Below are 27,666 nucleotides of genomic sequence, written 5' to 3'. Positions count from 1 at the left end.
CATCAGAACTAAATAGATAAAGCAGTAGCATTGTACCTTCCCAGATGATTTATAAAGGCAGAACTTACAAAAGTGGAAAGGAAAGCAGAGGTTGTAGATAAGTGAAAACATTTGTATTATTCTGCTGCTCATATTCAGAAGTGTTGTGAATAAGCTGATCTTTTACAAGCTCCTTAATTTGCATGTATGCATATATGTGGATAAATATATATATATTTGCATTCACATGGATAAAGTATCTGGATAATATTACGTGAAGATTAAATATCAACCAAGAGCCACATTATTCATTATCAATGTCCTTGCCAACAGTATTTTGCTATGCCTACAGAATCACACCATCAAGAGTTCCTGAGCTAAGACTGCTCCAATATTGCATTGAAATCTTAAAAAGTGAAATAACCTGGTCAATAAGAGAGAAATTTCATAAAGAAGAAAGATCTGTCTTTTTCCTGCATGGCTGCAAGGTTCTGAAATGGTCTGCATGAAGGTGGCACTCAATGGCATCAAAAGCTAAGAGCAGGTCTCTAACTCTACACCTTAAATCCTCATGCAGACCACACTTTTGTATGCTAGAACGCTCTTCCTGCAGTTACAAAATCCGTATAGGTAAGGGGAAGATATTAAGGCTCCTGCCTCAAGACACTCCTATTTACCTCCTACCAGCAGTGCAATGTGGCATCTTAGGTTAAGAGCTGAATTTACATGAAAAGCTGTAATATTCAAGAGATCATATTCAATGTTATCAAAGTGTAGAAACTGTTGCATCAATAAAATTTCTTATTTTTTTCAGATAATGAATGCAGTCTGAGAAAAATGAAAAATGGTGACTGAGATGACAGAGTTCTGAACTTGCTAAATTCAAGGAACCTTGACTGAGGAAGAGAGAAAGATGAGAGAGTAAGATCAGGACTTTGAGTGTTATGTTAGTTTGACAGCTTTATGATTTCATAGTGACAGAGAGTTGTATAGCAGTGGTGATGAAACCTTCAAATTCCATTACTTCCCTTGAAATATTATTTGCTTTTCAAAGTAGCTAATATTTAATACACAGTTTCTTTATTTGCTATGGAGTCCACTGAAATATTGATTCCCTTTCCGTGGCAGCTATGTATTTTGTGGCCACCAATATTAACATTTTTCAATCGAAAAGACCAAGTGAAATAGAAGTTTATCTTACTCCTGACAAACATGAAACATCCTGAAACAAGTAGTGTCTTATAACAAAATAGCTTCAAGAACAGAGATTTATTTCTATGGAACTCATTGATTTCTCATTTATAAAGATGGAAAAAGACTCAAATCTTTCTTCCTGGAGTTCTGGATCAAGAGATTCACATGAATGCTTCAGCCATACTTCACCCAGCATTTACACACACAAGTTTAGGTATGTATAAGGAAATTTAAAAGAAAGCAACTACTCCATTTTATTTTCATTCCCATGCTTAAACCTGCCTATTTACTTCTCTATGTAACAGATAATTGTAGGTAAAGAACCAGTGTCATTTCTACTGATGCAATTTTCCACTTAAAAATTTAATTCCCATAGAACTATTGTGGAAAATACAGAAATAAAATACATAGGTTGCTCCAAAAGTAATGCCTCCTTTTTATTTCTTTGAAGGCTACTGCAGGTACAAAGAGCAGGCTAACAACATTTGATAGTGTTTTGCAGCTGAGAATTTGCCCTATTTTTCAATAAAGTCACCATCACTATGCTTTTTTTTGCCACTGATGAACAAGAGCCTGCATGTCGTGCTCATGAAAATCTGCACCAGTAGAAGTGATCCATATTTGCCACTGCTGAAATGCACCACTCAGTGCATATCACTATGCTTACAAGCACTGTCCATCTCCATAAATGTTCAGCAGTCACTGATGAACATCAGTGGATGCCATTTTTTCCACATAGAGAATATTGGTGGGAAGGTTCAAACTTTACTTCCATACAATCAACAACAATCTCTGATATCATGGGCCAACATAACAATATAGGAGGCATTTCTTTCAGAGCACCCCTCATACCATTTTACAGGATCTGAATCCAAAGACATTCATTAACAAAGACAGACCTGCGAGCTATTTCTACCACTGATTGCTGTTTAACATCATGGAATTAATTAGATCAAACCAATAATCAATGCACTCCATCTATCCCACTAACACCAATGGGTTTGTTGTGGAAGACAATATACATGATTTAAAATGAAAGCATTTCACTGCACATGGGAAAAATATTGCAGAGAGTCAAGGTGTATTCAGATGCATTCACAGAATGCTTAAAATGAAAGTTAAGCTGGTACTAACCACACCTGTTAAGTTTCTTGGTACTCTTTCCTAGTTTCCAGGTGGTATTACTGCTGTCCTTAAAAAAGATCATGCACTTAACTGAGCTGCTAATACTTAAGAACTGGTCTAGCATATCTGAAAAAATTTGGGTAAACTGCTTTTTATTTTAAGTGACACATGAGAAGGATTTAATTTTAAAATCCTTATTCAGTTCTCCACAACGCTCATGTAAATTCACAATTGCACTGTCAGCCAAGTTATTTCAGATTCATACGTGCTTAACGGTGATGAGAATCCAGTCTTGTAGTTTGAATTCAGTCAAGAATCAGACATGGAGCTGTGTGTGGTTTTTCATTACTAGAGGATTAAATTACTTCAGAGTTTCTACAATTAAGTGTCTGTTTCACACTGTTGACAGAACATAGTATAAAAATATTCAGTCTCTATCCAGTTTTCCTCCATTTTAGTTCAAAATACATGTATTATTCATAGCAAAATTGAAGTCAGTGGAATGCAGAAGAGATGTAGTTACTTAGCTTTACATATTGATGTCAGTAAGTCACTACAAGGCATAATAGAAAGGAAAACTGTACTGTCATATACAAGGAAGGTAAATGAGCGAAGACTCCAAAATACTTATTAATAAGGATTAGGGCCTGCAGCAAAGTATAATCTTTTCACTGCAGGTCCAGCATCCTCCCTGCTGTGCTGCAGATGTTCCATCAGCATCTTAACACAAACTGTAGCCATTAGGATTCAGTATCACAGTGTGGAGCCATCTAATAGGCATATTTGTCCTTTATTCAGCAGCTAAAGCGTTAAGAACTCTTCATATCCAGGAGCTCCACCATTGTTCTCGGACAAGAATAAAAATGAAGGAGCAACACATCTTCCTGCCTGATGAATTTTCTCATTTACCAAAGCATTGGTCTATTCAAACAGCACTAAGAACTGCAATCCCATTATTTTGTTTTGCTCATTTCTACCAAATACAGCATACGCTCAAATGGTTCTTTTTCTTTTTTTGCATGTTTGGCTCTACAATCTTGTGCATAGCTTTCAGCCTAGCAAGACTACAACATCTGTGTAGGTCTGTGATGCAAATGTAACTTACCCATTATCCTATGCCTATTAGTTCAAAAGAACTGATACCAGTGAATAAGATTTATTTTTATTTATTTATTTATTTTAACTTTTTGGAAGAGCAAAATACCATGGAATATATCTTCTTACAAAGGATGGTTAGATTATACAACTTCTATTTAATTCTAATCTAATAAAATGACAAATGTATACGTGTCCAATGAACCCAAATAAGAGACAAAACATTTCAGCTACACCATTCACTATGACTAACAGATGCAACATTTTGACAGCTAATCACCCTGGTCTTTCTCCTCTGTATCCACCCAGGTTTCATGCTGACCTATTAATTTTAATCACTTGCTGGACTCCCATTTAATGGTTCAATGAATACAATAAGCTCGTGCTTTTCTTTGCATAATCTGAAGCTTAAGTAAGCAAATTAACTTTTTTTTTTAAAAAAAACTTAATACAGCACAAGATTTCTGTTACAATTGTTATAAACATTTCAATTTTTCATTAATAACACCCTCTCCAAATTATTTTTAATCTAAGATGTATGCCTTTCAACAGATCTATTGATATTTCACCTGCTCCCAACCTTGCCATATCTGAATTCACATTCACTCTCCAAGATGCACATCCTTAATAAAAATAAGGATCCTAACCCTGTGAGATGTTGAGTGTGTTAGGAGATGATGAACCTCTTACCAGCTTACTCAGCTTGCACTGTCTCTTGTCAGGAGCCATTTATTCTCCTCAGGGATCAGGTTCTTTGTTTCCTGTACTTCTGATGTTTTTAGAACTATAATTAATGCTACAGCACTAAACTTTACATTGCTTTATAACTCCCTCTCAAAAGAAAAAAAAAAAAAAAAGAAAATCATCAAAAAAAATCTTGTGGCCTTCTAGAATAAAGAGTATTTATAATGCAATTCCTAATTAATCCTAATCCTTTTTCTGTTCAGGCAGCTTATATACTTTTTTTCTTCCTACCTGAACTACTGATTCCTCTGCACATTCTCACTTCATTGGAAGTGAGAAGTTCAAAAACTTAAATCAGAAGCTGAACTATTACTGTACTTACATAGAGTAAAAAGAAGTGAACTGAACTTTCACATCAACAGAATGATAATAAAGGCCATTCCCTGGCCATTTTATAACAAGTTCAAAAGAGATGAATAGGCAATGACAGTAGATCTGCGCAAATTTAGAATTCCCTTACAAGAAATTCTGACATTTCAAAGAATGTTTCATTCTTGTTAAGCTCAAAGGGGAACCTTCAGCACTTTCTTAACCAGAATAAGGATCCAGATTCTCAGGTTCACATCAGGAAAACTACAGATTTGGGAATTTCAAGTCAAGTCTGTAAGATCAAGTTTTTCCTCTTTGTTAAGGGAGCCAAGACTCTGAAGACTCCACGCACTTGGATCAACCAGAGGCAATCTGGAACTGCATAAACCATCAATTTGAGTAAAGATGCTTCTGCACCTGCTGGGGCTCATGTGCTTCACCGCATCACTAAAGCACGCACTCCTATGTTTTCTTCTGTATCTCCCAGCCTGTATTTTAGCTCAGATCTGCTTAGCTACGCTTTAACAGCTTTCAAGCAAAAGAATCACTGTTAGTGGTTCATACACTTAAAACCAGCAGAAATTTGGGAGCAGGTACAACAAAGCCTACAACAACTTCCAAGCAGTGTAACAGTGCTTTTAGCTAGCATTATTAAACCTGAGAATGTGGTGCTCTAACTTCAGGAACTCCGAGTGCTAGCATGAAACTTTATATTGCTGCTACAGAATGGCTTTTGCTGGGAGCGGTCGGGCAGCAAGAGTAATTTTAATGCCACTACGAATTGGATATTTGTTTTTCTACAACTGAACTTACATTCTATATTATCAGACATTTGTCATGCATTTAATGTTGGAAGATTCTGAATCTAGTTCCTTCAGAAAAACAGCTAAGAACATAGCAAATGGCTGCAGGAGTAAGGACAGTTCAAGAACAGAGAGAACAACATATCTGAACTGAGATGTAAGACATCTGATTAATTGGAAGGTATCCCTTTCTACAGCAAGGGAGCTGGAACTTTATCTTTAAGGTCCTTTCCAACGCAAATCATTATATGATTCTATGATTCTTCATGACTCAGCTCATCCAGTTGAGAAACTTCGATTCAACTTGATTTTTCCTAGGATGTAAGAGCCAAGATCCATACGTCTTCACATCTGATTTCTAGCCCTTTAAGATACTACATAGCAAACAAAACCTTCAGAGTGAAATTTAACCTTCTAAGATATCATCTTAAATTGTTAGAAGGCAAAAGTCAACTTTTCCCTGATTTGACAGTAGCTTTGAAGAGCAAGCAACTCTTAGCAACAAGGTGGACACAGAACAGAAAATGCAGTGAGAGCTGATGCATGCAGCATTGCTGTTTTATTTCATCGTGCATCAGAGACAGACTGAATTCAGTAGAAATTGGACAACTTTAGCCTAGTTGATGCGGGCACTTATACACTAGCAGTGGACTGCCTCAGCTACTGAGCAGCTCTAAGATGGTAACATGCCTTAATCACTTTTACAGCAGCTGGAGAGAAGCCAAGAATCTGCTGATAAAGGGCTACAAGTTACTTAATGTACCCATTAAATATGTCTTATTGTTAGCAGTACCAAAGATTAATGACTAAAATGAAAGTGAAAAGATAACACTGATAGGTGACAGTTTTACTTAATCAAAGAGCCTCTTGAGCCTGTCGAATTATGTCAGGGTCACAGGGATTAATTTTTTCCCAGTGTATTCAGACAGATCTTTTTTCCTGTGCTGGCTTAGAGACTGCCTATATTTACACCACTACACACTGTATGGACAAGAAGGGCAAAGGTCCCACAGTAGTGACTGGCTTTCACTACTCACAAGTTTCCTTACTGGTTTTGTATTATTTGCTGAGGCAGTTCAGGTAATAAACCTAAGGGAAGACCATAGTATCCTTCTGCAATCAATGACAATAAGTATATGTCTTTACATTTAATTCACGTTTAGGCTCCTCACATCTTAAAAGTACTAAATTGTACCATATAGAGGTCTCCAATTACCCATTGACTGAAAGGTAAGATTAGGCTTTTCTCATTGCAGTACTTCAGCTAGGTGCTTAAGTTAAACTGGATGAAAGATATGGCTCAGTGGAGTACCAAGCAGAGCCAGGAACTCAAGTCCCAGTGCAATATAAATCCATTAGCTGAGGGTCTGACCCTTCACAGTCTGTAAAATGGGAGCAACTGTACTTCCTTATTTTACAGAGCTATTAAAACTCCTGTTTAAAAAAAAAAAATTAAAATAGTCCATAAACATAAGTAAGTTAAAATCACTAAATATATATGTTTCTCTGGAAGTAACGTCTCCTACTTATTTTCATTGAAACTACAACAGACACAGCATAGTAATACTGATAAAACAAGTTCTCAGCTAAAAAGCACTATTTTTCAACAGTCACAACCATTAGCTATGCATTTTTGCTAGCAATGAACAAGAGCCTGCATGCTGCACTAGCAAAAATCTGTACCAATGAAGGTGACTCACTGTTACTACTGCTGAAACGCTCCACCCACCAACCTCAGTGTGCTTTCATCTGCTGTTTGGTTTTCATAAACATTCACCAAGTGTCAATGAATGTCAATGGGTGCCATTTTTTTCTGCATGGAGGAATTCAATGACACTTTTGCTTCATACACACTTCCATATCAGATGTCATTTTGTCAGACTGCCCCTCTGCTGCCATCTGTTGCGCAGCAACAAATGTAACGGGATATTGGTGGGAAGGTTCAACCTCTCCTGCCATAACACCAACATCTGCCTCTGACAGTGTTGGTCAATATAATAAAATAGGAGGCATTACTTCCAGAGCAGCCCTCATATTATGAGCAAATATCACAAGTTTAAAAGTACTCAAAGTAAAGGGTATTGCTATAACTTACTCTCAAGTTTTCATTTCTTATGCTGCACATAGCATTCAGGTGAGTACCAGCATCTAAGAAACAAGATACTTATAGTGGAAGAAAGTTTCTTTTATTAAAATATATATATATATATATATATATATATATATAAATAAAAGAGTTACTTGAAAAATAACTTAAGTCTTTTAAAAAGAATACGGTTAACATTTGTGAGGCACTGATGATGTAGATAAATGCTCGAGTATTTCAAAAGAACAGAGTACTACTTGCACAAAGGCTTTATTAGCAGGCTGCTCTCCATTACAGAGTTATTGACTTCTTACACATATAGCATATTCTTTGTCTCATAGCTAAATTTAATCAGACACGAAGGGCACAAGCCCATACTATGGGTCATTGCTTGAAATTCCCCAAGCCAGAAGGTGAGGAAAACTATTGGAAATACGTATCAGGTTGTCTTCACAAAAAGAGAACTCAAAAGTCTGTTACAAATGGAACACTTTTTCTCAGTATCCAAGCATATGTAGTTTGGTTTAACTATATTTTACAGTTCCCTTGACAGTAGTATTGTATGCACTATGACAGATTAAAACTACTTATGCTGCTAAATTGCTATGTCAAAAATTGCAAAGATTATTCCAAATAAAGAGTTCAGCAAGTGTCCCCTTTTTTCCTTTCTCTTAGATGTCTGAGGAGGAAGGAAAAAAAAAAATTTTTTTTTTTTTTTTTTTTTTTTTTTTTTTTACATGTTTTCCAAAGAGCACCTAGTTTCTAAAGCATTTGTTTTTGTGGAAAGATGAAACCTTCACTGTAAACTGAGAATATGTCATTTAAATTAAAATGTGCTTACTAATTTGGAAAAAAAACCTATTCATGGTCTATCTTTACATTCTGAAGGCATTTTTAAGCATTCTAGGAAACAGTAGCTGAATAGCACAGAAACTTCATAACTAGAGCACGTTACACCTGGGAAAAGTTCCTTGATGAGCAAAGATAACTGTTAAATGGGAAAGAAAAATCCCATTAATTATGGTCATGAGTCCAAGTCACACTTAATTAAATCAATGGAGAATTTTAAAGAGAAAAAAGAGAGAACAAAATAGTGTCCTATCTTAAGGTAACAGAAATGTTGTCTAATTGGTACCTGTCTTATGTCACTACAACAACATACAGTTTTGAACTTATAAATAGTATCATCATTATCTACCCCTAGATATTGAGCAAGGCATGGTTCTCTCTCTTCTGCCTCTACAGAATTTTACCACTGACAGCATTGATCAACTGCTCAACTTTTCTTTGATAGCTTTTTTAAATTATCTGAAAACCATGAACTGAACAGGAAACAGAGACAACAATTTATCTCTAGCTTGCCATTGATTTTTTACTTTCATATCACCCAATTGGTTTCAACTGGAGTTAAGGAAATAGTAAAATCTCAAAATATTTGTATTTAATCCCTGTTTCCCCCCCCCATAAATCACAAGGGCTCTCAGAAGTTGAGCAAGCTGCTGTGACTAGAAAGCTATCCAGCAGTTCTTGGAGAGGGGCAGTACCAGAAGCAAATGACAAAACCATAGAAAAAGAAGTATACTAACTGCTTACTGCTCATGTACAGACTTCATTCCTCTCATAGTTTATTCTTCCAGTATAAGATCTTTGACATCAACATGTCTGTACACAGAGACAAGACTACTGTCTTTCCTGAAGAGATCATGCATTCACAACTGCTACTACAAAAACTCATTTACTACTCCTGAAATATTTTTTAAAATTGAGATTTTCTGCAATTTTTTTTGAAAAGTTTATCCCTTAATTCTGCTCAAAATACACAAGTAGAAATTAATTCCAATGTAATAATTCACAAATTTCATAACAAATCAGTGACTAAGATTCAAAGCCCGCTGGGATTTCTTACCCAGGGGTCCAGAACAATCTGGATACATAAAAACACAGTCCAAAATTTTACTGGGACTTGTTATAAGGAAGTAGGCAGCACAGTTGAACTCAGTTTTTAAATGGTCGCCTATTCTCAGAAGCAGTACTATCTATTAGACATCAAGGAAACAATCCAACCCTACTGAGCAAAACTAAATGCTGCTATTTGATGACACATCTCCTGTTTTTACTTTCTGAACACAAATTGCTACTCAGACATGCTAGCAATGAAGAAGTGGTCAGAATGGTGTTAATAACTTGGCAATGATCCCTAATACAGTACTGTTCAGACTGTGCTCTTTAATGGATCCCCACTGGTGTTACAAAAAGTTCTAAGCAGCAATAAAGATGGTATTTCATCCTGATAAAAGAGTTCCCTTGAAGTTACAGACAGATGTCTGTGGTACACACACAGCTATGGAAAGGAACAGAGACAATTTTGCCTTTGTTAATATCTTTCTTCCACTGATTTTCTTCTTGTAGAAAACTGCATATAATAAAATCCACGGCTATTGTAGAAAACTAAAATCGAGGAATGTAGCCAAAACACACATCACAGTAGAATACCACAAAAACAAGAGTTCACCAACTATCAACAGCACTACTGGACTCCTGTGTAATTTTTCAGAAATTAAAAAAGTTCAGCTTTTAAGCTGGTTTCAGTCAGCCTAATCTATATGGTAACAGGTACATGAGGGCTCTTTCTAAATAGGTTCATTATATATACCATAACAGACTGTTAATATATACAGCCATAAGTTGCTTTCCATTTTAATTACACTGACGTCTTCATGAATTGGAGGTGAAATACCTACATAACCTTTTCTTTTCCTCATTCCACGCTCCTGAAATTTGAATATCCCAAGAATTGAATGGCACAAAGATAAGTATTAGACATTTTGATAATGCTATTGGAAACAGAAATGGTGGCAATAATTTTAATATCCCAAAAAAGCTCAATTTTCAAGAAATAGATTTGTCCTACTCAAATCCAGAGCCAAAGACCGACCACATTTTCATTTATTTTTTTTTTTTTTAAAACAAAGTCAATTATGAAACCTCAGTTGGCTGGAATAACTTAATACAAAAATCAGTGTTCAGTACAGATGCTGTGGGCTTTTTTTCCAACATAAAATAGATCTGCTTTACATGGTGAATTCTGTCTGAATACATACATGGTGTTTTCCTTTACATCATTCATCTTTTCTTAAAAACATTTGGAAATGAATAAAGCCAAAGATATTATATCTCCTTTATAACTAAGTATTCCTTTGTTGTTCTTCTGGAGAAATCTAAATTTTGGAGAAATCTAAATTACTCCTGAATAGAGCTCAGATTAAAAATATATCCTCAAGGAACAGCAATCTTTAAATGTCAGTGTACACAAACAAAAGAGGGAAAATGCCAGGGTCTTGCTGTACATCTGAAAGATGCCTACAACAAGTTTGTGCAGTGCTGAGGTCTCAGAGTTGGAGCTGGGACAGAAATCCTTCCATGATGTTCATGACTGAACTGACTACCTTCAGCCACATTTAATTATAGACCTTAGGATTCCATCTCTCTCCTCTTATGGAGCAAGAAACCCATAAAACCAGTAGGAGCAGGTGGGAGGCCCAGATCTACCACCTCATCAATTCGCGATAGTTTGCATTCCCAGCTTCATAACGCCTGAACATAAAGCAGGAAAGGGCAGAAACGACTGGGAAACTGAAAACATAGTTCAAATCTCTCCAATTCAGACATCCCTTCAAGACAAAACATGAGCACTCCCCAACATCCTAGGTTTTGTACTCAATCAGTAGTCTGTGTTCCAAACACCACTGAACTCTCTCTTTGTTTTTAAATATATTCAGTACGAAAGAAAAAAAAAAAAACAACAACTATCTCTGATCTTCCAACTTTTGAATACATTTGAAGGCTATCATCTAATGAAGTGTAATGGAAAGATTGATCATGACACTTGTAGCCATGCTGGCTGTTCCTGCAACAAGGAACATTTTACAGAAAGCCTGCGGCTACAGGCTACCTGTATAAATTTACAGGCCAATAATTTAGCAAATACTCATAATTCAACATGCTAAGATGATTTAAAACACTAAAACTTTACAGATTTTTTTTTTTTTTTTTTTTTTTTTTTTACAGATTACTACTCTACAATGTAAAAATGAAAAATTAGGAATGTGGGATGCTCCAAAAGTAATGACACCTATTTCCATGTAAACTACAACAGAAACAAAGAGCACCAAAACATTTGTTACTGTTTCGTCTCTGAGAATTTGCTCTGTTTTTCAACATAGTCACCATCACTAGCTACGCATTTTTTATTTCATAAAATAAAATAGGAGGCATTATTTTTAGAGCAGCCCTCATTTCTGAGTTCTTCTAGTTGCCTCTCGGGCTCACTGTGAGAACAGTGCCAAAAGTCACTCACCTGTAGACTAGAAAGTGACACAAAACCACTCAGATTTTAAAGGCAATTCTAATTGAAGAAGCTAACCACCAAGGTAACATTGTTTTTTCTGAAAATAAATAGATGAAAAAATTAACGGTAAGATATAACACACTTCAAAAAGTTTAAGTGTTTGAGATTCCCACAGCTACTCACAATTGGAGAAATCTCAACTTAAGTGTTTAATAGTTGGCTGAATTAACCTAGATTACATCCCCTAATGGCATAATGAAGGGTAACACATACAATCACTGAAGATCACAAAGGACAGTTCTTAATACAAATTAACTAGGCAATATAAAGAGAAGTATAAGAATCTTTGAGACACAGAAAATCGGTTTGTACTTGAAATAATGCTTTGAATACAGAAAGAAAAAGAGAGAATGCCAGTTCTTCCCCTGAAGGCCTTGAAAGCAAATAAATACAAGTGTCTGAAAACGTTTATGCTTTCTTAAGTTAAAGGATGAAAAATAAATTTAATTAGTAAAATGCAATTTTATTCCATTTGGAGTCATTTCACAATACATTAACTTTCTCATTACTATTCAGTTTTGTTTTGCTAAACAAAAGGAACCTCTTCAACCCCTCTAGCATGAAGAATAACGTAGAAGATGAATTGTGCCCCAAATTACTGCAAGTAATGGAAAGCAAGTAGCACCAAAAATACATACTTGGGAAGACATGCCCAGTCTAACTGATTAGGCAACCAGCACAATCAGCAGCATCATTCCCAAGTGAAAAAAAAAAAAAATAACAAACAAAAAAACACAGATTTGGAAGACTAAGTGGTAGAAAGGAAGTTCAAGTAGCCAATACATCTTTGCTCCCGTCCCTCTTTTTCTTCCTTCCATATTCCCCCTCCCTTGTGATTGCTCATTCTCACCAACATCACGTTACACAAACATCACAAGTTATGACTGAATACAGCACTTTCTTCTTCTAATTAATTCTGCAATTTAAGATATATTGTTCTGTCAGTGCAAAGGGTCATAACTGTACCCATAAATGAAGCTACTTCATTTCACTTCATCTGCCTCTAATTGAAATGGATACATTAAAAATATGTTTTTATATAGGGTTTTGCACAAATTGCTTATATATCAGTTTACATTGTGCCAATACAATTACCATGGTTTGAGTTTCCATTTAAATTATCAGATCTTCAAGTCAGAAACCATCTCAGTATGGCTTTGTTCATCTTTCAATACTACAGGACTACAACTTGATGAAGCATTGTAATACTGCTGGAACAGAAACAAAATTGAAATACAAATATTTATGAAAAAATAGGACCAAGTAGGTTGTCAATAATCTGTATCAATAGGAGAGGTGGAAAGGAAGGTTAATTACTGATGGAACTTCTAAAACTCATATCGTTTGTTCTTCTTGCTCTAACCCAGCCAGTTCAGCAAGAGAAGCCATAACTTTATTCAACCACAGACATCTAAGAAACTGTTCTTTATTCTACCTTGGAAGAAATACAAAACCTCACTTACAAAATAAATTTGTGAGCCCTGAAGACCACAGCAGTGACTCTTTTCTGTCTCTGAATCACTATACTGCTGATCAGTTACTGTAAGTTCTCAACAAACTCATCAATAACTTCATGCAGAGCTCAGAGGAAAAGGACTTTTTGCTTTTAAGGAAAGTCATTCCCTCTTATCTTCAATTTTTACAGGTCTCAGTCAACAAAGTGAGCTACAGTGGTGTAGAGTACTCATCTATAGACAAAAAATATAGGAAATGAACAGATATATAAAAACTTAAAATAGACAAGAATAATTAAAAAAAAGTTCCGCTTCCAAGTCAAAATAACCCTCAAGCTAAACACAATTTGGGAACAATTACAGTGAGTTTAACTTAATTATGCTAATTGTTTAGATAACTGATCATGAGAAGAGTATGGCTGGCATCTACGGAACAGAGCTCATCTAGTAGGAGACAGATGAAAAGCTTGTTTGCCCCTGGGGAGCAGGGAGAAAGAGAGGCAAATTACTGGCTGCGGAGCACAGTAACACTTCTGCCAGAAGAAACTCATAGGGGCAGAGAGAAGCTTGTATGTTCCAAAACCACTATCTCTGCCACATGCATCAATTTTAGGATTCTCTTTTGCTGTCATTTTGCTGGTTTCCTGACAAATGGGGCTTCAGGTGTCAGTCTATGTACTGTCTGTCAATAGACTGCAAAAGCTCTGTAGCTGTTATCAGTCTACACTGAGCTGAAGAACTCCAGAACATCCTGTTAGGTCCCTGTCAGTGTGAACAGGGTACCATTCCTACCAGGTTTTTAGCGTGGCCTTTGTCACAGCAAGATGCTTAAGGGGAATAAAACTGTAACTGTGTATTAGGTTCTATTTGAAAATAAGTCCTTCTGAACTATGAGAAGTGCTATCAACTTCAGTCTTCCATTAATACTTATTTCAAATCAACAGGAAGCAAGTAAGTATTCAGTTCTTATCTAAACAGTGCAATAATTTCGTAGTTCTGCTCAGGTAAAGAGCAAAGAAAATCATTCTAAGAGCTTCTGGTGTATGGATCTGATTCATAGTTATTTTGCTCAATACTATTCATCAACATTGAGATGCTGAGAGAGAGTTTATCAATATACTGCCCTAAGTCCTTGTTCTTTTCTGTAGGTCTCTCCGCTCTTCCCCTTCAGTGCCTTCACTTAAATCAAGGTCTAGTATTCTGCCCTACAAAGTTGTTCTAAAGGCTAAGGGAAATGGCCCTGCATCATCTCTGTCATTTAAATCCTCTGTTCACAATGCATTTTACAATGTAGCCTTATTTATTGTTTGGCTTTTCAGCTTTATGATGAAATTTTTAATAGTTAAGGTATTATATTCTTCTAGAACTATTCCTCTTAAAAAAAAAAAAAGTGATGAAAATCTCAGGTTATTTTTCTACCACTAAAAAACCTTCAGCTACATAACCACACCTGAAATAGGGTACCTCAGAAGCACAAGGCATCCTCCTGAATGGACACGATTCCAGACAGTTTCTAGTTCATCTTTTCTGATGCCTTTGTGTTCTAGTTTGTAACTGTTCAAGAAGTGCAGAAAAAGACTTTAAAATGAATTCTATGCCAGATTTCAATACAAAATTGACCGTCTTGGAAAAACTTTATTTGTTCTTAGGACTCGCGTGACAGCTGTGATTAATCTCATCCTATGAGCTCTGAATGTACTGGAATACAACTGTGCATATTTATACACAGGTACAGCACAGCATGGAACGTGTGCGCATCTCCAGATGTTCATGATACGTATTCTGTAGATACTTTCACAATATTTTTCAGAAGTCACTAATTTCCGAGCTAAGAATCAAGAGCCCTTGAGAAAGACCTAATTCTATTATGTGGTTCTATAACAACCAGCAACAGTGAATATTGCAGAGTGCTTTTCAGATATTGCTGAGAGTTTTAGCAATGATGCCACCAATATTAAAAAGAAAACAATGCAAGGTCCTGAAAAGGATTTTCTCACACAGGTTGGATTTGGGAATTTGTTTTCTTAAAACAAAAATATTAAAAAAAACTGAAAATTTTAAAGGATGCCAGAAATGAAACAATTTTGAAATTACAACTCCTATATTAACCTCTATCTATATACATACATATACAGTTCTAAAAATTCTCTATGCCTAAACAAATTTATTTAGAGCGTGATAACAGTCTAATTCATTCAAATCCACACCCTGACAGTACAAAACAGCAAACTGAGATTCTGAATCTTTCACCCTTGAAATGTTTCTCTTCAATTATAAGGGAGTTTTCCTTTGTATGCATTTTAAGAAGTCTAAGGAGTTTCCTGCCATTCTAGTGACATCATCCTGTCCTAAGTTTAAATAAAGATCACAGCTACGCATTAGACAGACTGTCACCTCATTTTTCCAGGCCCTCCATCATTTCTTGCCTGTTCCAAACCATATTCAGAGCCCTGGCTGAGAAAGCATGTTAGCTTACAACTTGGTATTAGCAGGTACACCAACTGTATATTTGGTACTTGTAGGTAAAATTTATTCCCATACAGCATTAGGACAGCCCTAAAGATTGTACGTACCCATTAAATTGCAAGTGTGTAGGAAGGAGCTATTTACACTTGAGCTGAGAGGAACCTTTCAGCTGCCACTTACCAAGATTGTAGCTGAAACAATGTTTTATTTCCCATGGCTTTGCTTATTTGCTGCATCAGGGCAGCAATGTTAAATCCACAGCAGAATATATCTAAGCCTACATCCTTCACAATTTGCCAATAACCCTCATTTTATGGGTCAAAGGGCAAAATAATTTTAGAATTTCCTTTGACAGCAAAGATATGCTTTGGTTTTGACCCTTGAGTCTCCTCCAGAGGTAGATAATATTGCAGGAGTGATGTGGAATGTGAGCACGTCTTTCACTTCAGCTGTCAGTTTAGTGAAATGGAAGCAGAATGACATAGCTAGAGCTAATTAATTTGCTTCAGTCTTTTGGAAGGCTCTCACTTTGTATTTAAAAGTGTATTAGGGATGATTTTCAGAAATTGTACTTGCCTAAGAAGGGTTCTTTATCCCATAGCATGACTTCTTCAAAAGCTGATACACTGTTAAATGAAGTCTGTATTTTCAAAGTTTAAAGAAGGGATTCAGCCTTCAGAGCTGTATCATCAAAGTGTGCCCTAGCACTGCACTGATGAAATAGCCTGTAATCAAACTCTTCACGATGCTGAGCATGAGGCCTGAGCTCTCCATGACTTTAGTACAAATTAGAATTCACCCTGCATATGACAGAAGAATCTATATATTCTGCAGCACTGTTGTCACTGGTATTTAGAGGATATCACTATTTTGCTTTGTTACAAAATACGATACGTGATCTAAACAAATATCTCTGCATGCTTAGTCTGTTCATGATGCAGAAAGAAAGAGTCAATTAGATTTTCTCCCATGAAAACTATAAACTGGTGCTTTGTGGATTATCTGAGATGACGTTTTACATAACAGTCTGTGAATAGGCTAGACAAACCATTTCTAGTGTGTGGTTTCCTTGCAAACATACATTATAGCTGTTGTGCCACATCATTGATCAGCTAAACTGCATGGTCTGAAGGAAAAGTGTTAGTTAAAAGATCAATAAGGAAAAAAAGTCTCCTCTAGGACTTCTAGGAGCAAAGAGGACAAACAAGACCCTCCTAGCATTTCAGAACAAAGATTAATAGGAGAGAAAATAAGAGTCCATTTATAAAAGAAACAAATTTTCAGAGGCAATGGCAAGAGCAAGGGAAACAGTTTTCTCTATGTAGATAATAGAAATTCCTCTGAAACAGGTCAAGCTGGAAAGGCAGAACAAGGAAGAGAGAGAACGCTCCAGACCACAAAGCCTACATAAACAAGATTGTAACAGTTTTCTAAACCCTAACAGAAGTAAATAAAGGTCTCTGTTGCAAAGTTTTCACTTTCTCCTATTTCCTGAAGCATTGCAAACAGTTACTGGATGGGATGCAACGACAACAGAAGCATCCAGTCCTGCTATCATCTGTTCTTGATAAAAGATCATCTCCTGCTCCAGCTCAGGATTTCTCAGCCCAAATCTATAATGAGGCAGAGTAAGACACAAGCACCTACTTGACTCTTCCAGCAATCACCAATAACCATTATCTTCTTTTTCTAAATTCTCTCTTTAAATACTCTAGTGTGGGGAAAAAAATAAAAATAAAAAGTAATAGTGAAAAATAAGTCATTCTCATCTTCCAAATCATTAAAAAAAGATTAAAAAGATGACAACTAATTGTTAAGAGGGCAAATAACCCCTTTTATTCCTTCTGAAATTTTTTCTTGGTCATAAGACGCATTAGAGGAGGTAGTGGAGGGGGAGAAATTCTATAAAGTAATAAAGAAATCAGTAAAAGTAGAGATAAGATGAATGAGTCATAGGGCTCAGCTCAAACAGTGAAGAACGAACAAATTAGAGTGAAACAGCACATATCTTGCTAAAGCTCACTGGAAGCAATGGAATAAGCACCAATAACACATTTCCTTTTGCTGTATTTCCATGGTTATCTGACAGTCCTTAGAAATACTGTGTATTTCTCTCAGCTGAAATCAGAAATACACAGCAGAAAAGAGAAACATTAAAAGTTTGCACCAGGGTCAGAGGCTGGAGAACTGCAATATGTTGTGCCTCTGTAGGTGAGAGGTGCCAATGAAAACTGATGGGGAAAGAAGCTACGCCTGTCTCTGATCTCCTACAGATGCTCCAGTAGAAGAAAAGGAAAATGAGGTATTAGCTGGGTTCAGATACCTGCCTTAAATGTCACTCAAAAGCAATTCCATAGGAAAGGCTTCATGAAAACCTCCCTGCCCCTACGACTTAGGAATGATCTGAGGGATGCCCTGATGAGATCTGTGACTTTCTTGTCCTCAGACCCTCCTGCTTCTTGCTACATTCCAAACCCCTCAATAACTTTTCCATAGTGCAAATATGTTTTAAAGCCTTTCCCACTTGGGGGGGAGGGAGAAGTCTTAAAGAGCTGTTTGTCTCCTGTGGAGATGCCTGGACAACAGGGCAAGGAGCAGAGCAGCTACCATCAGCCTCCCAAATGGGGTCACAGCAGAGGCTATATGCAACAAGCAGAAGTTCCTCTAACATAGCATCCACAGGCTGCAGCTTTAAAGAGAAGGTACAATTTGCTGCACTGCTGCACTACAGTTTTACAAATACTGGCTGCCTGGAGACAATGAGCTGGCTAATAGAGATAAGCTCTAAATGCTGCCCATTATTTCATTCAGCAGAACTGAAAAGCAAACAGAGTGGCTTTAGAACACAAACCATTATGCTTTGGGTCACTAGATTACAACAACAGGAGGCTGTGAAAGCCCAGCACACCTTCCAACTGGTAGCTGTTTGATGGTCTGATACTGATGTAACGATGTTTGCTTTATTCTGGATAATGAAAGAAAATGTAACCTGCACCTGGCAGCCCTGTTTGAAATCCCATTGGAGAGGGCAGAAAGTAAACGGATGCTGAAGGTCGAAGCTACATTTTCCCTTGTAAAGATGATCTTTCTGGGAGCTAAGGAGTGCAGGGAAAAGGTATATGCACTGAGAAAACCTCTGCAGGTACAATACTTATGTGTAGCCTCAAAAAAAAAAAAAATAATTCCTTTTGCAATTAAGAGAATTGTATAAATAGCAAAAAAAAAAATTTACAGTGTTCGTTCAACTGCCTGACTTAGCTACATTTCACAGAAAAGGCTTCTGCCAGCTTACATTAGCTGGCTGTCCATCTCTTATCAACACCTAAGAACATTTATTTTTCCCCTCAATCCATTTAAGATATAATTCAATATATTCAATAGATTCAATTTTTTCTTTCCTACTTAAGAAAACAGTGTTTAGCGTAAAGCAATTCAGAAATAAAAAAGGAAGGTGTATTGGATGGGCTACAGTCTGCTCGCATCATTACTACCAATTATATGTGCAGTGGTTATAAACACCATTAAGGAAACAATGGAAGGAGACTGGAAGAACATAAAGAATAGTTCTGGAGAGCAATAGTGTCTGGTAATATACACATTGAATACTGGTGAAAAGATGAAGTTAAATACAAAGTTATACCCTATTAATTTCTGAACATTTGCAACTATTTAAGGGAGAGAAAAAAAAAAAAAAAAAAGACTTTTCAAAAGTTTCCATAAAATAAGAAAAAGGAGAAATCATTTCACTTATCCCTCTTTCCTCCCTTCATAAGAATAAAAAGTAGTTATGTAGGCAAAGAAGTAGCAATTCTAGTCAGGTCTTGAGCAGGATCTCACAGATCCCAATTGAGCATGTCACCCAATTAGTTTTCAAATGGATGGTCAAATTTGTACAAGAAAATGCAGCAGCTTTGTGCTGCAAAACCACAGTTTCAGCAATGCACTATCCTTCTCACTCTATGAGATGCCATTTTGGGAAAATCTTTATTTCCCCCTTTGGATGAGGACCAAGTTATTACGGATTCTTCCAGGCAAAGTGACCCTGGCCTACACAAGGACTATGAGGGTAAAGGTTTTATGCATCTTGAGTAGAATTCTTCCAAGTCATAATTATTTTAGATCTAAAGCCATAAGGTGATTCATAGCAGAAACCAGAAATGCTCTTCAATTAAAGCACTTGCTGATCTCAAACCACACTATTACCTATGTATGTGTATAAATGTATATTATATATACACGCAGATGCAAAATTATCATGAAATTTAACAAGCTGAAAGCATTTTCATATTGCAGATTCTGTACTTCAATTTTAAAGCAAGTCTATGCACAGTTGAAAGCAAAAAGTTTATTCAAGGTTACCCAGGACTAGAAACAATTTACAAAAGCTGTGTTTCAGATGACAGTATCAAAGAGCAAGGAAAGACCAAGGAGGGTCAGCTGCAGACACAGAGGGCAGTTGCAGGCTTCTCAGATGGTTTGTAAATTGCTTCTCTACTTAGTTTGAAGCCAGGGGTCAGCAAACTTTAAAATGGCCCACTACACAGGACTCTGCAAACGGACCTGCTTTATCCATCAGATTCTGATCAACAGAGTTGGAGACTCTGGAGAAGGAACCATACAACATTCAGTAGTGTTCTACACTCCAATCCCTTACAGTATGGGCTAATGACACAGTGTATAAAGACCATTTAGGTGCATCCTTATGAGACACAGACTGATCTCTCGCTTATAAACAAGTGCAGTAGAGCTACCTGCTTTTTCTACTTTTTCTATTTTTACAATTGAAAGAAATAAAGCTGCCAGTTGTGTAGCAATAATTAAGCATTTTTCAATAAATATTGATGTTTCCATTCATAATTTCATACAGGTGATATTTTAATTGCTCCTACTGCTCCTACAACAGTTTTCTTCTGATATATAGGACCAAGAGTGGCTAGCTGATAACTATCAAACAAATCCTCCTCTTCCTTTGTCTCTTTCCTTTTCACTTTCTCATACTGCCTCTTCCTCCGAACCATGCTGTTTGCAATTGGATTTTGTATACTTCCGTCTTTCTAATTGAGCTAAAGTCAAGGTGGAAGGAAATTCAAGCTACAGCACTTACTGACTGCAATTCAATCTGATTTATCAAACAGTACTGTTGAAACAGCTCTTGGAACAGAGCAGCCCTTGGCTGAGGCCTCATGTATTTTACAGGAATATCAGTAAAACAAATTGACCTGCTGAGTTTCCTGATGATATGACAACTCATTCAATCAAATCCTTCAAAGATTTCTGAAGAGAAGCATACTATATCAAATAGCACATTACACATAACACATACAATAATGTGCAAATAGGTTTACAAGCACACACCTCTACAGCCTGATGCTGCCACAGTGGGGAAGACAGTAAAAAAAAAAAAAAAAAAATCAGATTAAATAAGTATGCATAGCTAGAGTCTTGCGAGCCAAACCCTCTTCCTAGCCAGGCAGATTCTGTTGGTTTCCTGTACAGGTCAAAGAGGTACAGCAGTCATACATCATTGGCTACATGTCTTGCAATCAGGAAGCACTTTGCTTGTCGATGTAGGCAATACATTTTTAATCTGCAACCTCATTCGCAAAGGAAAGGCAACATGCCAGACACTAAGAAAATTATTATCAGTCATAAGAAATCAAAAGAAATCTATTCATTTTGTAGTAGACTCTCTGCACAGTTATTTCTCTAAACACAGACACAAATCTGCTCCTTCTAAGCCTTGGCTCCATGCTTTCAATGAAACCCGGGCAGAACAGTTTCAGAAGGTGCCTCTCATTGTTGAGTTTAATGAAGCACAAGCTGAACTTTACTGCTGATTTACTTTCAATTTGTTGGTATATGCCTGATCATTTGTACATCATCTATTCTGGTTTTAAGTTTCTTCAAGCAGAGACTGGTTCTTTATCGCACTGTACAACTTATAGCATAGTTTGAATTGCGTTTGTAATACAGAGTAACATTCAACATACAAGATATTGGGAAACACATCACTTACATGGTTAATTGGTAAACTTATTCTGTACAAGGGAAATAAGTTTGCACTTATTTCACTTTTAAATTGTGAAAATGCACATTTGCACTTTTAATCAGACATTGTTCTTATGACTTGAATTCACTTGTAAAGTAAAAAAATCTTCACTGAACAGAAGTTTGCATTTGAAGCTCCAGTTTGAACAAAACCTTGCATACACATTGGTATAAACAACATATAGAGAAATAAGGTAATTATATACACAAACAAAGGTACCACGGAACAAAGTTCTTATTTTTACAGACTGAAATGCACTTCAAGCAACATATTGTTATTTAGTCACACCCATTGGACTTAACGCAGCATTCCCTCATGGAAACCCTGTGACTTCAGTATGGAAGACATTTTTTGGTTAGAATATCACAACAGCATTAAAAATAGGGAAAACTAATATTTACATTTACTGGGAAAAAACAAAAACAAAAAAACCACTACCAAATGACTCAAGAAAAATTTCTATTGAGATCATATTAAATACCACAGGGATCAAAATGAAATGAAAATAACAAATTCTCTATCTACTCTTTTTCCTAAGTGTACTCATGGTAATTACTGTTGTAAATCAGACAAGGTCACAGCTTCAACCTTGGCAAAGGAAGACCACACACTGCCCTCATGGTTTGAGCCCGCATCACCCCGATCACCTCTGTAAATGCACCCAAGCAATGCTTCACCTCTCTCGTCTCTCTCTCTGAAAGGCAACGGCACCCAAATACAGGAGGATAAACCTTAAGATCACACTTGATGAGGAATTAAGCCTCCTTGTTACTTCAGAAAACAAACTTCATACTCATCTAAAAGATGTTAATCATATCAGTGAAATCATGTGTGAATGTTTGCTGTGTCGTACACGTTGTTTAGATATAAACTGCCAGATTGTTCAGATTAGATTAAATTCAAGCTTCTAAGCAGCATTTATCAGCAGACTAGGCTGGGAAAACCACCTCTGCAATGATGATATGAACTGTATTTAAAATAAAACCAAACACATAAATAAAGAAAGCACCGCCGGTGGCATGACTTCAGGCTCACTAAGTGGATTACCAGGCATTCAGCACTTTACAGCTGTTCAGCAGTCAGTGATGGCAAGTACCTGTATTTCAATTGCCACACAGACACTGAAAGCTTCAGGCTGTCACTGCTCCTAGAAGAATGGGGCCTCTTACAACCTGTGCTTTCTGCATATTTGCATTTTGAGCCTTCAATCCCATTCAGGAGTCAAAAACATCTTTCTCCTTAGCACAAGATGTAAGTTGGGGAGGTCATTTCCAGTGCCCAAATACACAAGGTGAGCTTAGAGTTGGGCTTTGCAGAGCGTCCATACTGAGTGCACTCTGAGCCTGCCCTCCCAGTGCTGTCTGTCCCACATAAGCTTTATCATCATTGCTGGGGGCGAGCACACAATTCAGCCTTGACAAAACAGTAATGAAGGATCTTTGTTTGTAAACTCTGATAATGATTTGAGGTCCAAAAAGGATTTTCTTTTCTTTTTTATTAAAAGCTCTCACATGTCACCTTTAAGGTATTCTTGCAAATTTTATCTTGTTAATTGACTGCTCTTATAGTAATCATTTTACAACACATTAAGTAGTGTTCTAATTGGTTTTAATGCCCTCAATTAATTGCAATAAAATGCAACATATATAGAAATCATTAACTCAGTTACATATTCAGTATATATGCTTGCTTTATCATTTTAGGTCAGAAGGATGTGTGTACACAAGAGAAAGATAGGAGGAACACATGCATAGGAAAGAACAAGGAAAGCAATACAATAAACTCTCAAACTGAGAAGAATGAAGGCAAGACACCAATCTAGCAGGCATCAATTCTCTGTTGCTATGTACTTCACTGAATTTATTTTTTGTGCTTCAGTCAGGCTGAAGAAAAGCAAGATAGAAGTTAGAACCTGATTAAACACATCACTGATTGTATTGAGGATGACAGGTTGAATGAATGTGTTTCTTTCTATCTAGACAGAGGAATCATCTTTAGTTTGTGTGTGCAAGCAGTAAAGAAGTGGGCGAAGAGTAAGAATCATAGCTGCTTGCCTGTGCTGTATGATAACTCCTTATGTGGAACTAAAATATCTGCAAAAATCCATGTGGCACAGGAGCAGAGGGTATTCTCTCTCTCACTTACTTTCTCTGTGTTTCTAGGGATTTCACTCCATTCTTGTATCCACTAAGCCATAAGTTAAGAATGAAAAGCAGTAAAGCAGACACGTCATGAATATTCAAGGTTATCTGTGAAATCTCAGACTTGGAAATTTTTTAAAATGTATTTTCAAAAAAAAAAAAAAAACAACCATCAACTCAGACCTTTATGTATAATATTCTCCTATAAACACCATGATAACAAGAATATTTGTCCTTATATGTCCTGCTCTTGCACTCTGAAGCATATTGATGACTGGAAATTGAGCAGCATAAATTGAACTCACAGCTGTTTGCATTCTTGGTGGCTCTCAATATTCCCAGAGCAACCATTTGGAAACTATTACTTTTCTGTCACTTCCTACTCTCCTCCTGAAGGTCTAATCAAGTACACAGGTGAACTTTGTCTGTCTTAGAAGGAAGAGCTAATATCTTTTCATGATCTGATCAGAATTTTATTGCTCAAAGCAGTTATGAACTTGATGATACTAGACTGAGAGAATTGTGTAGAGCAGCGAGGACAAAAATACTATCAGTGGATGGAGATAAGACAGGAAGAAAAGACATTTTAAAAATGTGCAGATTTAAAGATACATAAGTACAAGAATTAAACTTAGCAAATAATAGCGCTAAATTTAGAAAACTTCTATCTTTTGTTAGATGTAAAAATTAATTCAACATTAGGACTACAACTTGAAGACTCAGATGTATGGAGACTTTCCTGGCATTCTTTATGCAAAAATCATTCAATTACTGTGATCTTAAACACTTTAAACCAAACACAAAGTTCCCACAGTTATTTTAAACCAGGTATGTCAGATGCTGGGCTCTCTGTGCAAGAGAATTATTATCAGCATAAATAGCAGTGTCAAATGCTTTATCATTCCTTATTCATCTGTGCTTTTGATTTAAAGTTTTACAGTCAAAATGGAAATACTTATTGACAGACACAAACACAGCTATGTGAATATGGATAGAATTAAATCCATAAGCACTGCCAGATTTCTTCAATGTCTACATGAGCTGTTTTCACACTAGCTAGTGACCTTCAGCTGCTTCTAAAAGTTGTTTGCAAATAATTTTAACAACAAATATATATTTTTTTCAAATCACAGATAAGGATATTTTCTCCTGCGAGCTGTAAATTACTCAACAAAAACCTCAAGTATCATAGTGAAGCTGATAGGGAAGACAAATAAAAATACTGCTTCGGTAAAAATGCCTGAATAAAAGTTAAGAAGGCTAAGAAAAATATAAAGGGGGAGGCAAAGGAAGAGAAAGACAAAAGTTAAAATATCCAGAACAGCTCCAGGGTCATCTACTTCACCACAGATACAAACAGGGAGATCAAAGGGAAAGCTTTTAAAGTATGTCTTCATTTGAAAAACAACAACCCCTCACAGCAAAAAAAGCAAAAAAAGCAAAAAAAAAAGCAAAAAAAAAAGCAAAAAAAAAAGCAAAAAAAAAAGCAAAAAAAAAAGCAAAAAAAAAAGCAAAAAAAAAAGCAAAAAAAAAAGCAAAAAGCAAAAAAAAAAGCAAAAAAAAAAGCAAAAAGCAAAAAAAAAAGCAAAAAAAAAAGCAAAAAGCAAAAAAAAAAGCAAAAAAAAAAGCAAAAAAAAAAGCAAAAAAAAAAGCAAAAAAAAAAGCAAAAAAAAAAGCAAAAAAAAAAGCAAAAAAAAAAGCAAAAAAAAAAGCAAAAAAAAAAGCAAAAAAAAAAGCAAAAAAAAAAGCAAAAAAAAAAAAGACTTTTCCAGAAAAGTGGAAAAAAAAAATCTACAAAATTTTTATTTTCTTCAGCAGTTGTTGTTGTGAAAGGTATAAAACCACAGAACTGAAATCAGAAGTTTGTTTCAGATTGACACAGCACACATCATATTGGTTTTACATAAAACACCAACCTGTCCACCTTTCAGCTCCTGAAGATGAGATTTTTCTGCTCTTTTGTCCTGAAGGTCATTTTCCTCTTCCCCATAGTTGTGGATAGCCACATGTATCCCTCATTCTATTGCATCATCAGCACTTTTGGACACTTCCAGCCAGTTCTCCTCACTACCCCAACAGTTACTTATCTCTGCATTTCCATTGACAGGTTGGTCTCAGGTTAGCATCCACACAAGAATTGCTCAGAGTTGGTGAGAGAAGGGTTTGCATTAGCTCCATTTCACTGATGTCCCCTCAAGACATGTCTATTTCTTCCTTACTACAAATCCTTTTATTCAACCACAATGTACATGCAGCCCTAACGACTGCTGCAAATAATGTTTTCCACCATGCAGAGGAGCACAACACACAATATTTAGACTCCTTGTTTCTATTTTCATGGTCATTCTGGTACCAAGTGTCCTAACTTGCAGAGAAAGAGGGAAACAACTAGGTGTTTTTTGTTGTTGTTTTTTTGTTTTTTTTTTGCATGAAATTCTCAGCTAGATAAACCTTACTGAGGAAAAAAACAGCAAAATCATCTCAGAATCCTTAAAGTATGAGTTTAACCAAAGCACACCTGTAGGAGGTTAAAGGATCACTGGCACAGCGTAGAAACTTCACCATGAATATACGAAGTCTTATCCTGTAGGTCCAAATAACTCTTAACTTTCCTGTTAAGTACTCTTTAGAAGTGTAAGAGATACTTAAATAGGGATCAAAATTCTTTCATCTCACACTTCATAGAATCACAGAATGGTTTAGGTTGAAAGGCCCCTTTAAGATTGCCTAGTTCCAACCCCCCTGCTATAGGCAGGGACACCTCCCACTAGACCAAGTTGCTCAAAGTCTGCAAGAGCTTCTTGTTGCATGCACCAGAGGCCCTTGGAAGACTATATTCTGCACAAAGACAGTCTATGTGTGGCCTATTTCCCTAGTGTACAGAGGTTTTAATTTAAATTAAAAAGCTACCCAGAGGGCCTCTTCTTCTTAAGACTTTGACATTGGAAGCAATTCTTCTCCTTTGCATCACAATATTCCTAAGGCTGGAAAACCCTCTCTTGCCAGCAAGCTGCTTTTCTCACAATAGGTCAGCATCAGTTTCCATTCCTGGCAAAAAAAATAGCAAAATAACCACCACAACAGAAGAGAATCTGTCATTCCCCTTCTCATAATGACTCACAGAACAGTCTTTTAGGAGATCGTGTGAATTTTAAGCATTGGTGGAAGTGTACTTACAGTAAGGAAAATCTTCTAAAAAAAAAAAAAAAGATGGCAAATGGATTTGTTAGAGTGGTTCACAGAAAAACTCCTTCTAGATATTTTTCAAAAATGCCAGGTTATTCTTAAGAGCTTCCATTTCTAAGATTTTCCTTACTTGAGATATTGGAAGGTTTCATTTGTGGGAGATGAGTGAACAAAGCTTCAAAAACTTCAAAAGTTTGGTACAGACAGCACACAAATGTTTGACGTTTTTGTTGCAAATTTTGAGATTTCTGTAACTTCATTGCTATCGCTGTACAGCATGTCCATCCTCTAGCTTACATTTGACAGAAGAGTCTGTCAAATTTCCTGATGCGTACCAGAGGCACAGGTATCTTCTGACAGCAGATGAAAATGGAATATAAAGTAAGCAGCAAATGATAAGGGCAGTTCAACTAAATCCTATGAAAACTAAGGAAGTGAAGTTTCAGCTGAGATATCTGACAGTACAAACATAGCAGCACCACTAAAGACTTTAATACTCCAAGATTTGTAACCATAGCTTTTTGCCAGTGGCAAAAACTCCCTATTTTGTTTTTTCAGACAGTTCAAGTGGACATGAGCAAAGGTGGCACATGCAGGTCCATGGAGCATGACTCTGAGATGCGTATT

The 27,666-nt window shown here is 36.3% G+C and overlaps 1 protein-coding gene and 1 long non-coding RNA gene across 6 annotated transcripts in view; one reads left to right on the top strand and one right to left on the bottom strand.

Moving 5' to 3' along the window:
- NKAIN3 (sodium/potassium transporting ATPase interacting 3) overlaps positions 1–27,666 on the bottom strand; it is a 404,665-nt gene that overhangs the window by 276,657 nt on the left and 100,342 nt on the right. The gene's annotated exons all lie outside the window — the stretch shown is intronic.
- LOC146544731 (uncharacterized) lies at positions 802–3,399 on the top strand. The gene is made up of 3 exons (XR_014882536.1): positions 802–900; positions 1,287–1,387; positions 3,097–3,399. It is a non-coding gene; the product is annotated as an uncharacterized LOC146544731 (long non-coding RNA).

This window comes from Meleagris gallopavo, chromosome 3, assembly GCF_905368555.1.
Source record: "Meleagris gallopavo chromosome 3, MGAL_WU_HG_1.1, whole genome shotgun sequence".
In the NCBI taxonomy this organism is placed as follows: Eukaryota; Metazoa; Chordata; class Aves; order Galliformes; family Phasianidae; genus Meleagris; species Meleagris gallopavo.
The sequence above is the reverse complement of the archived record's forward strand: the minus strand, read 5'-3'. Positions and strand labels throughout refer to the sequence as shown.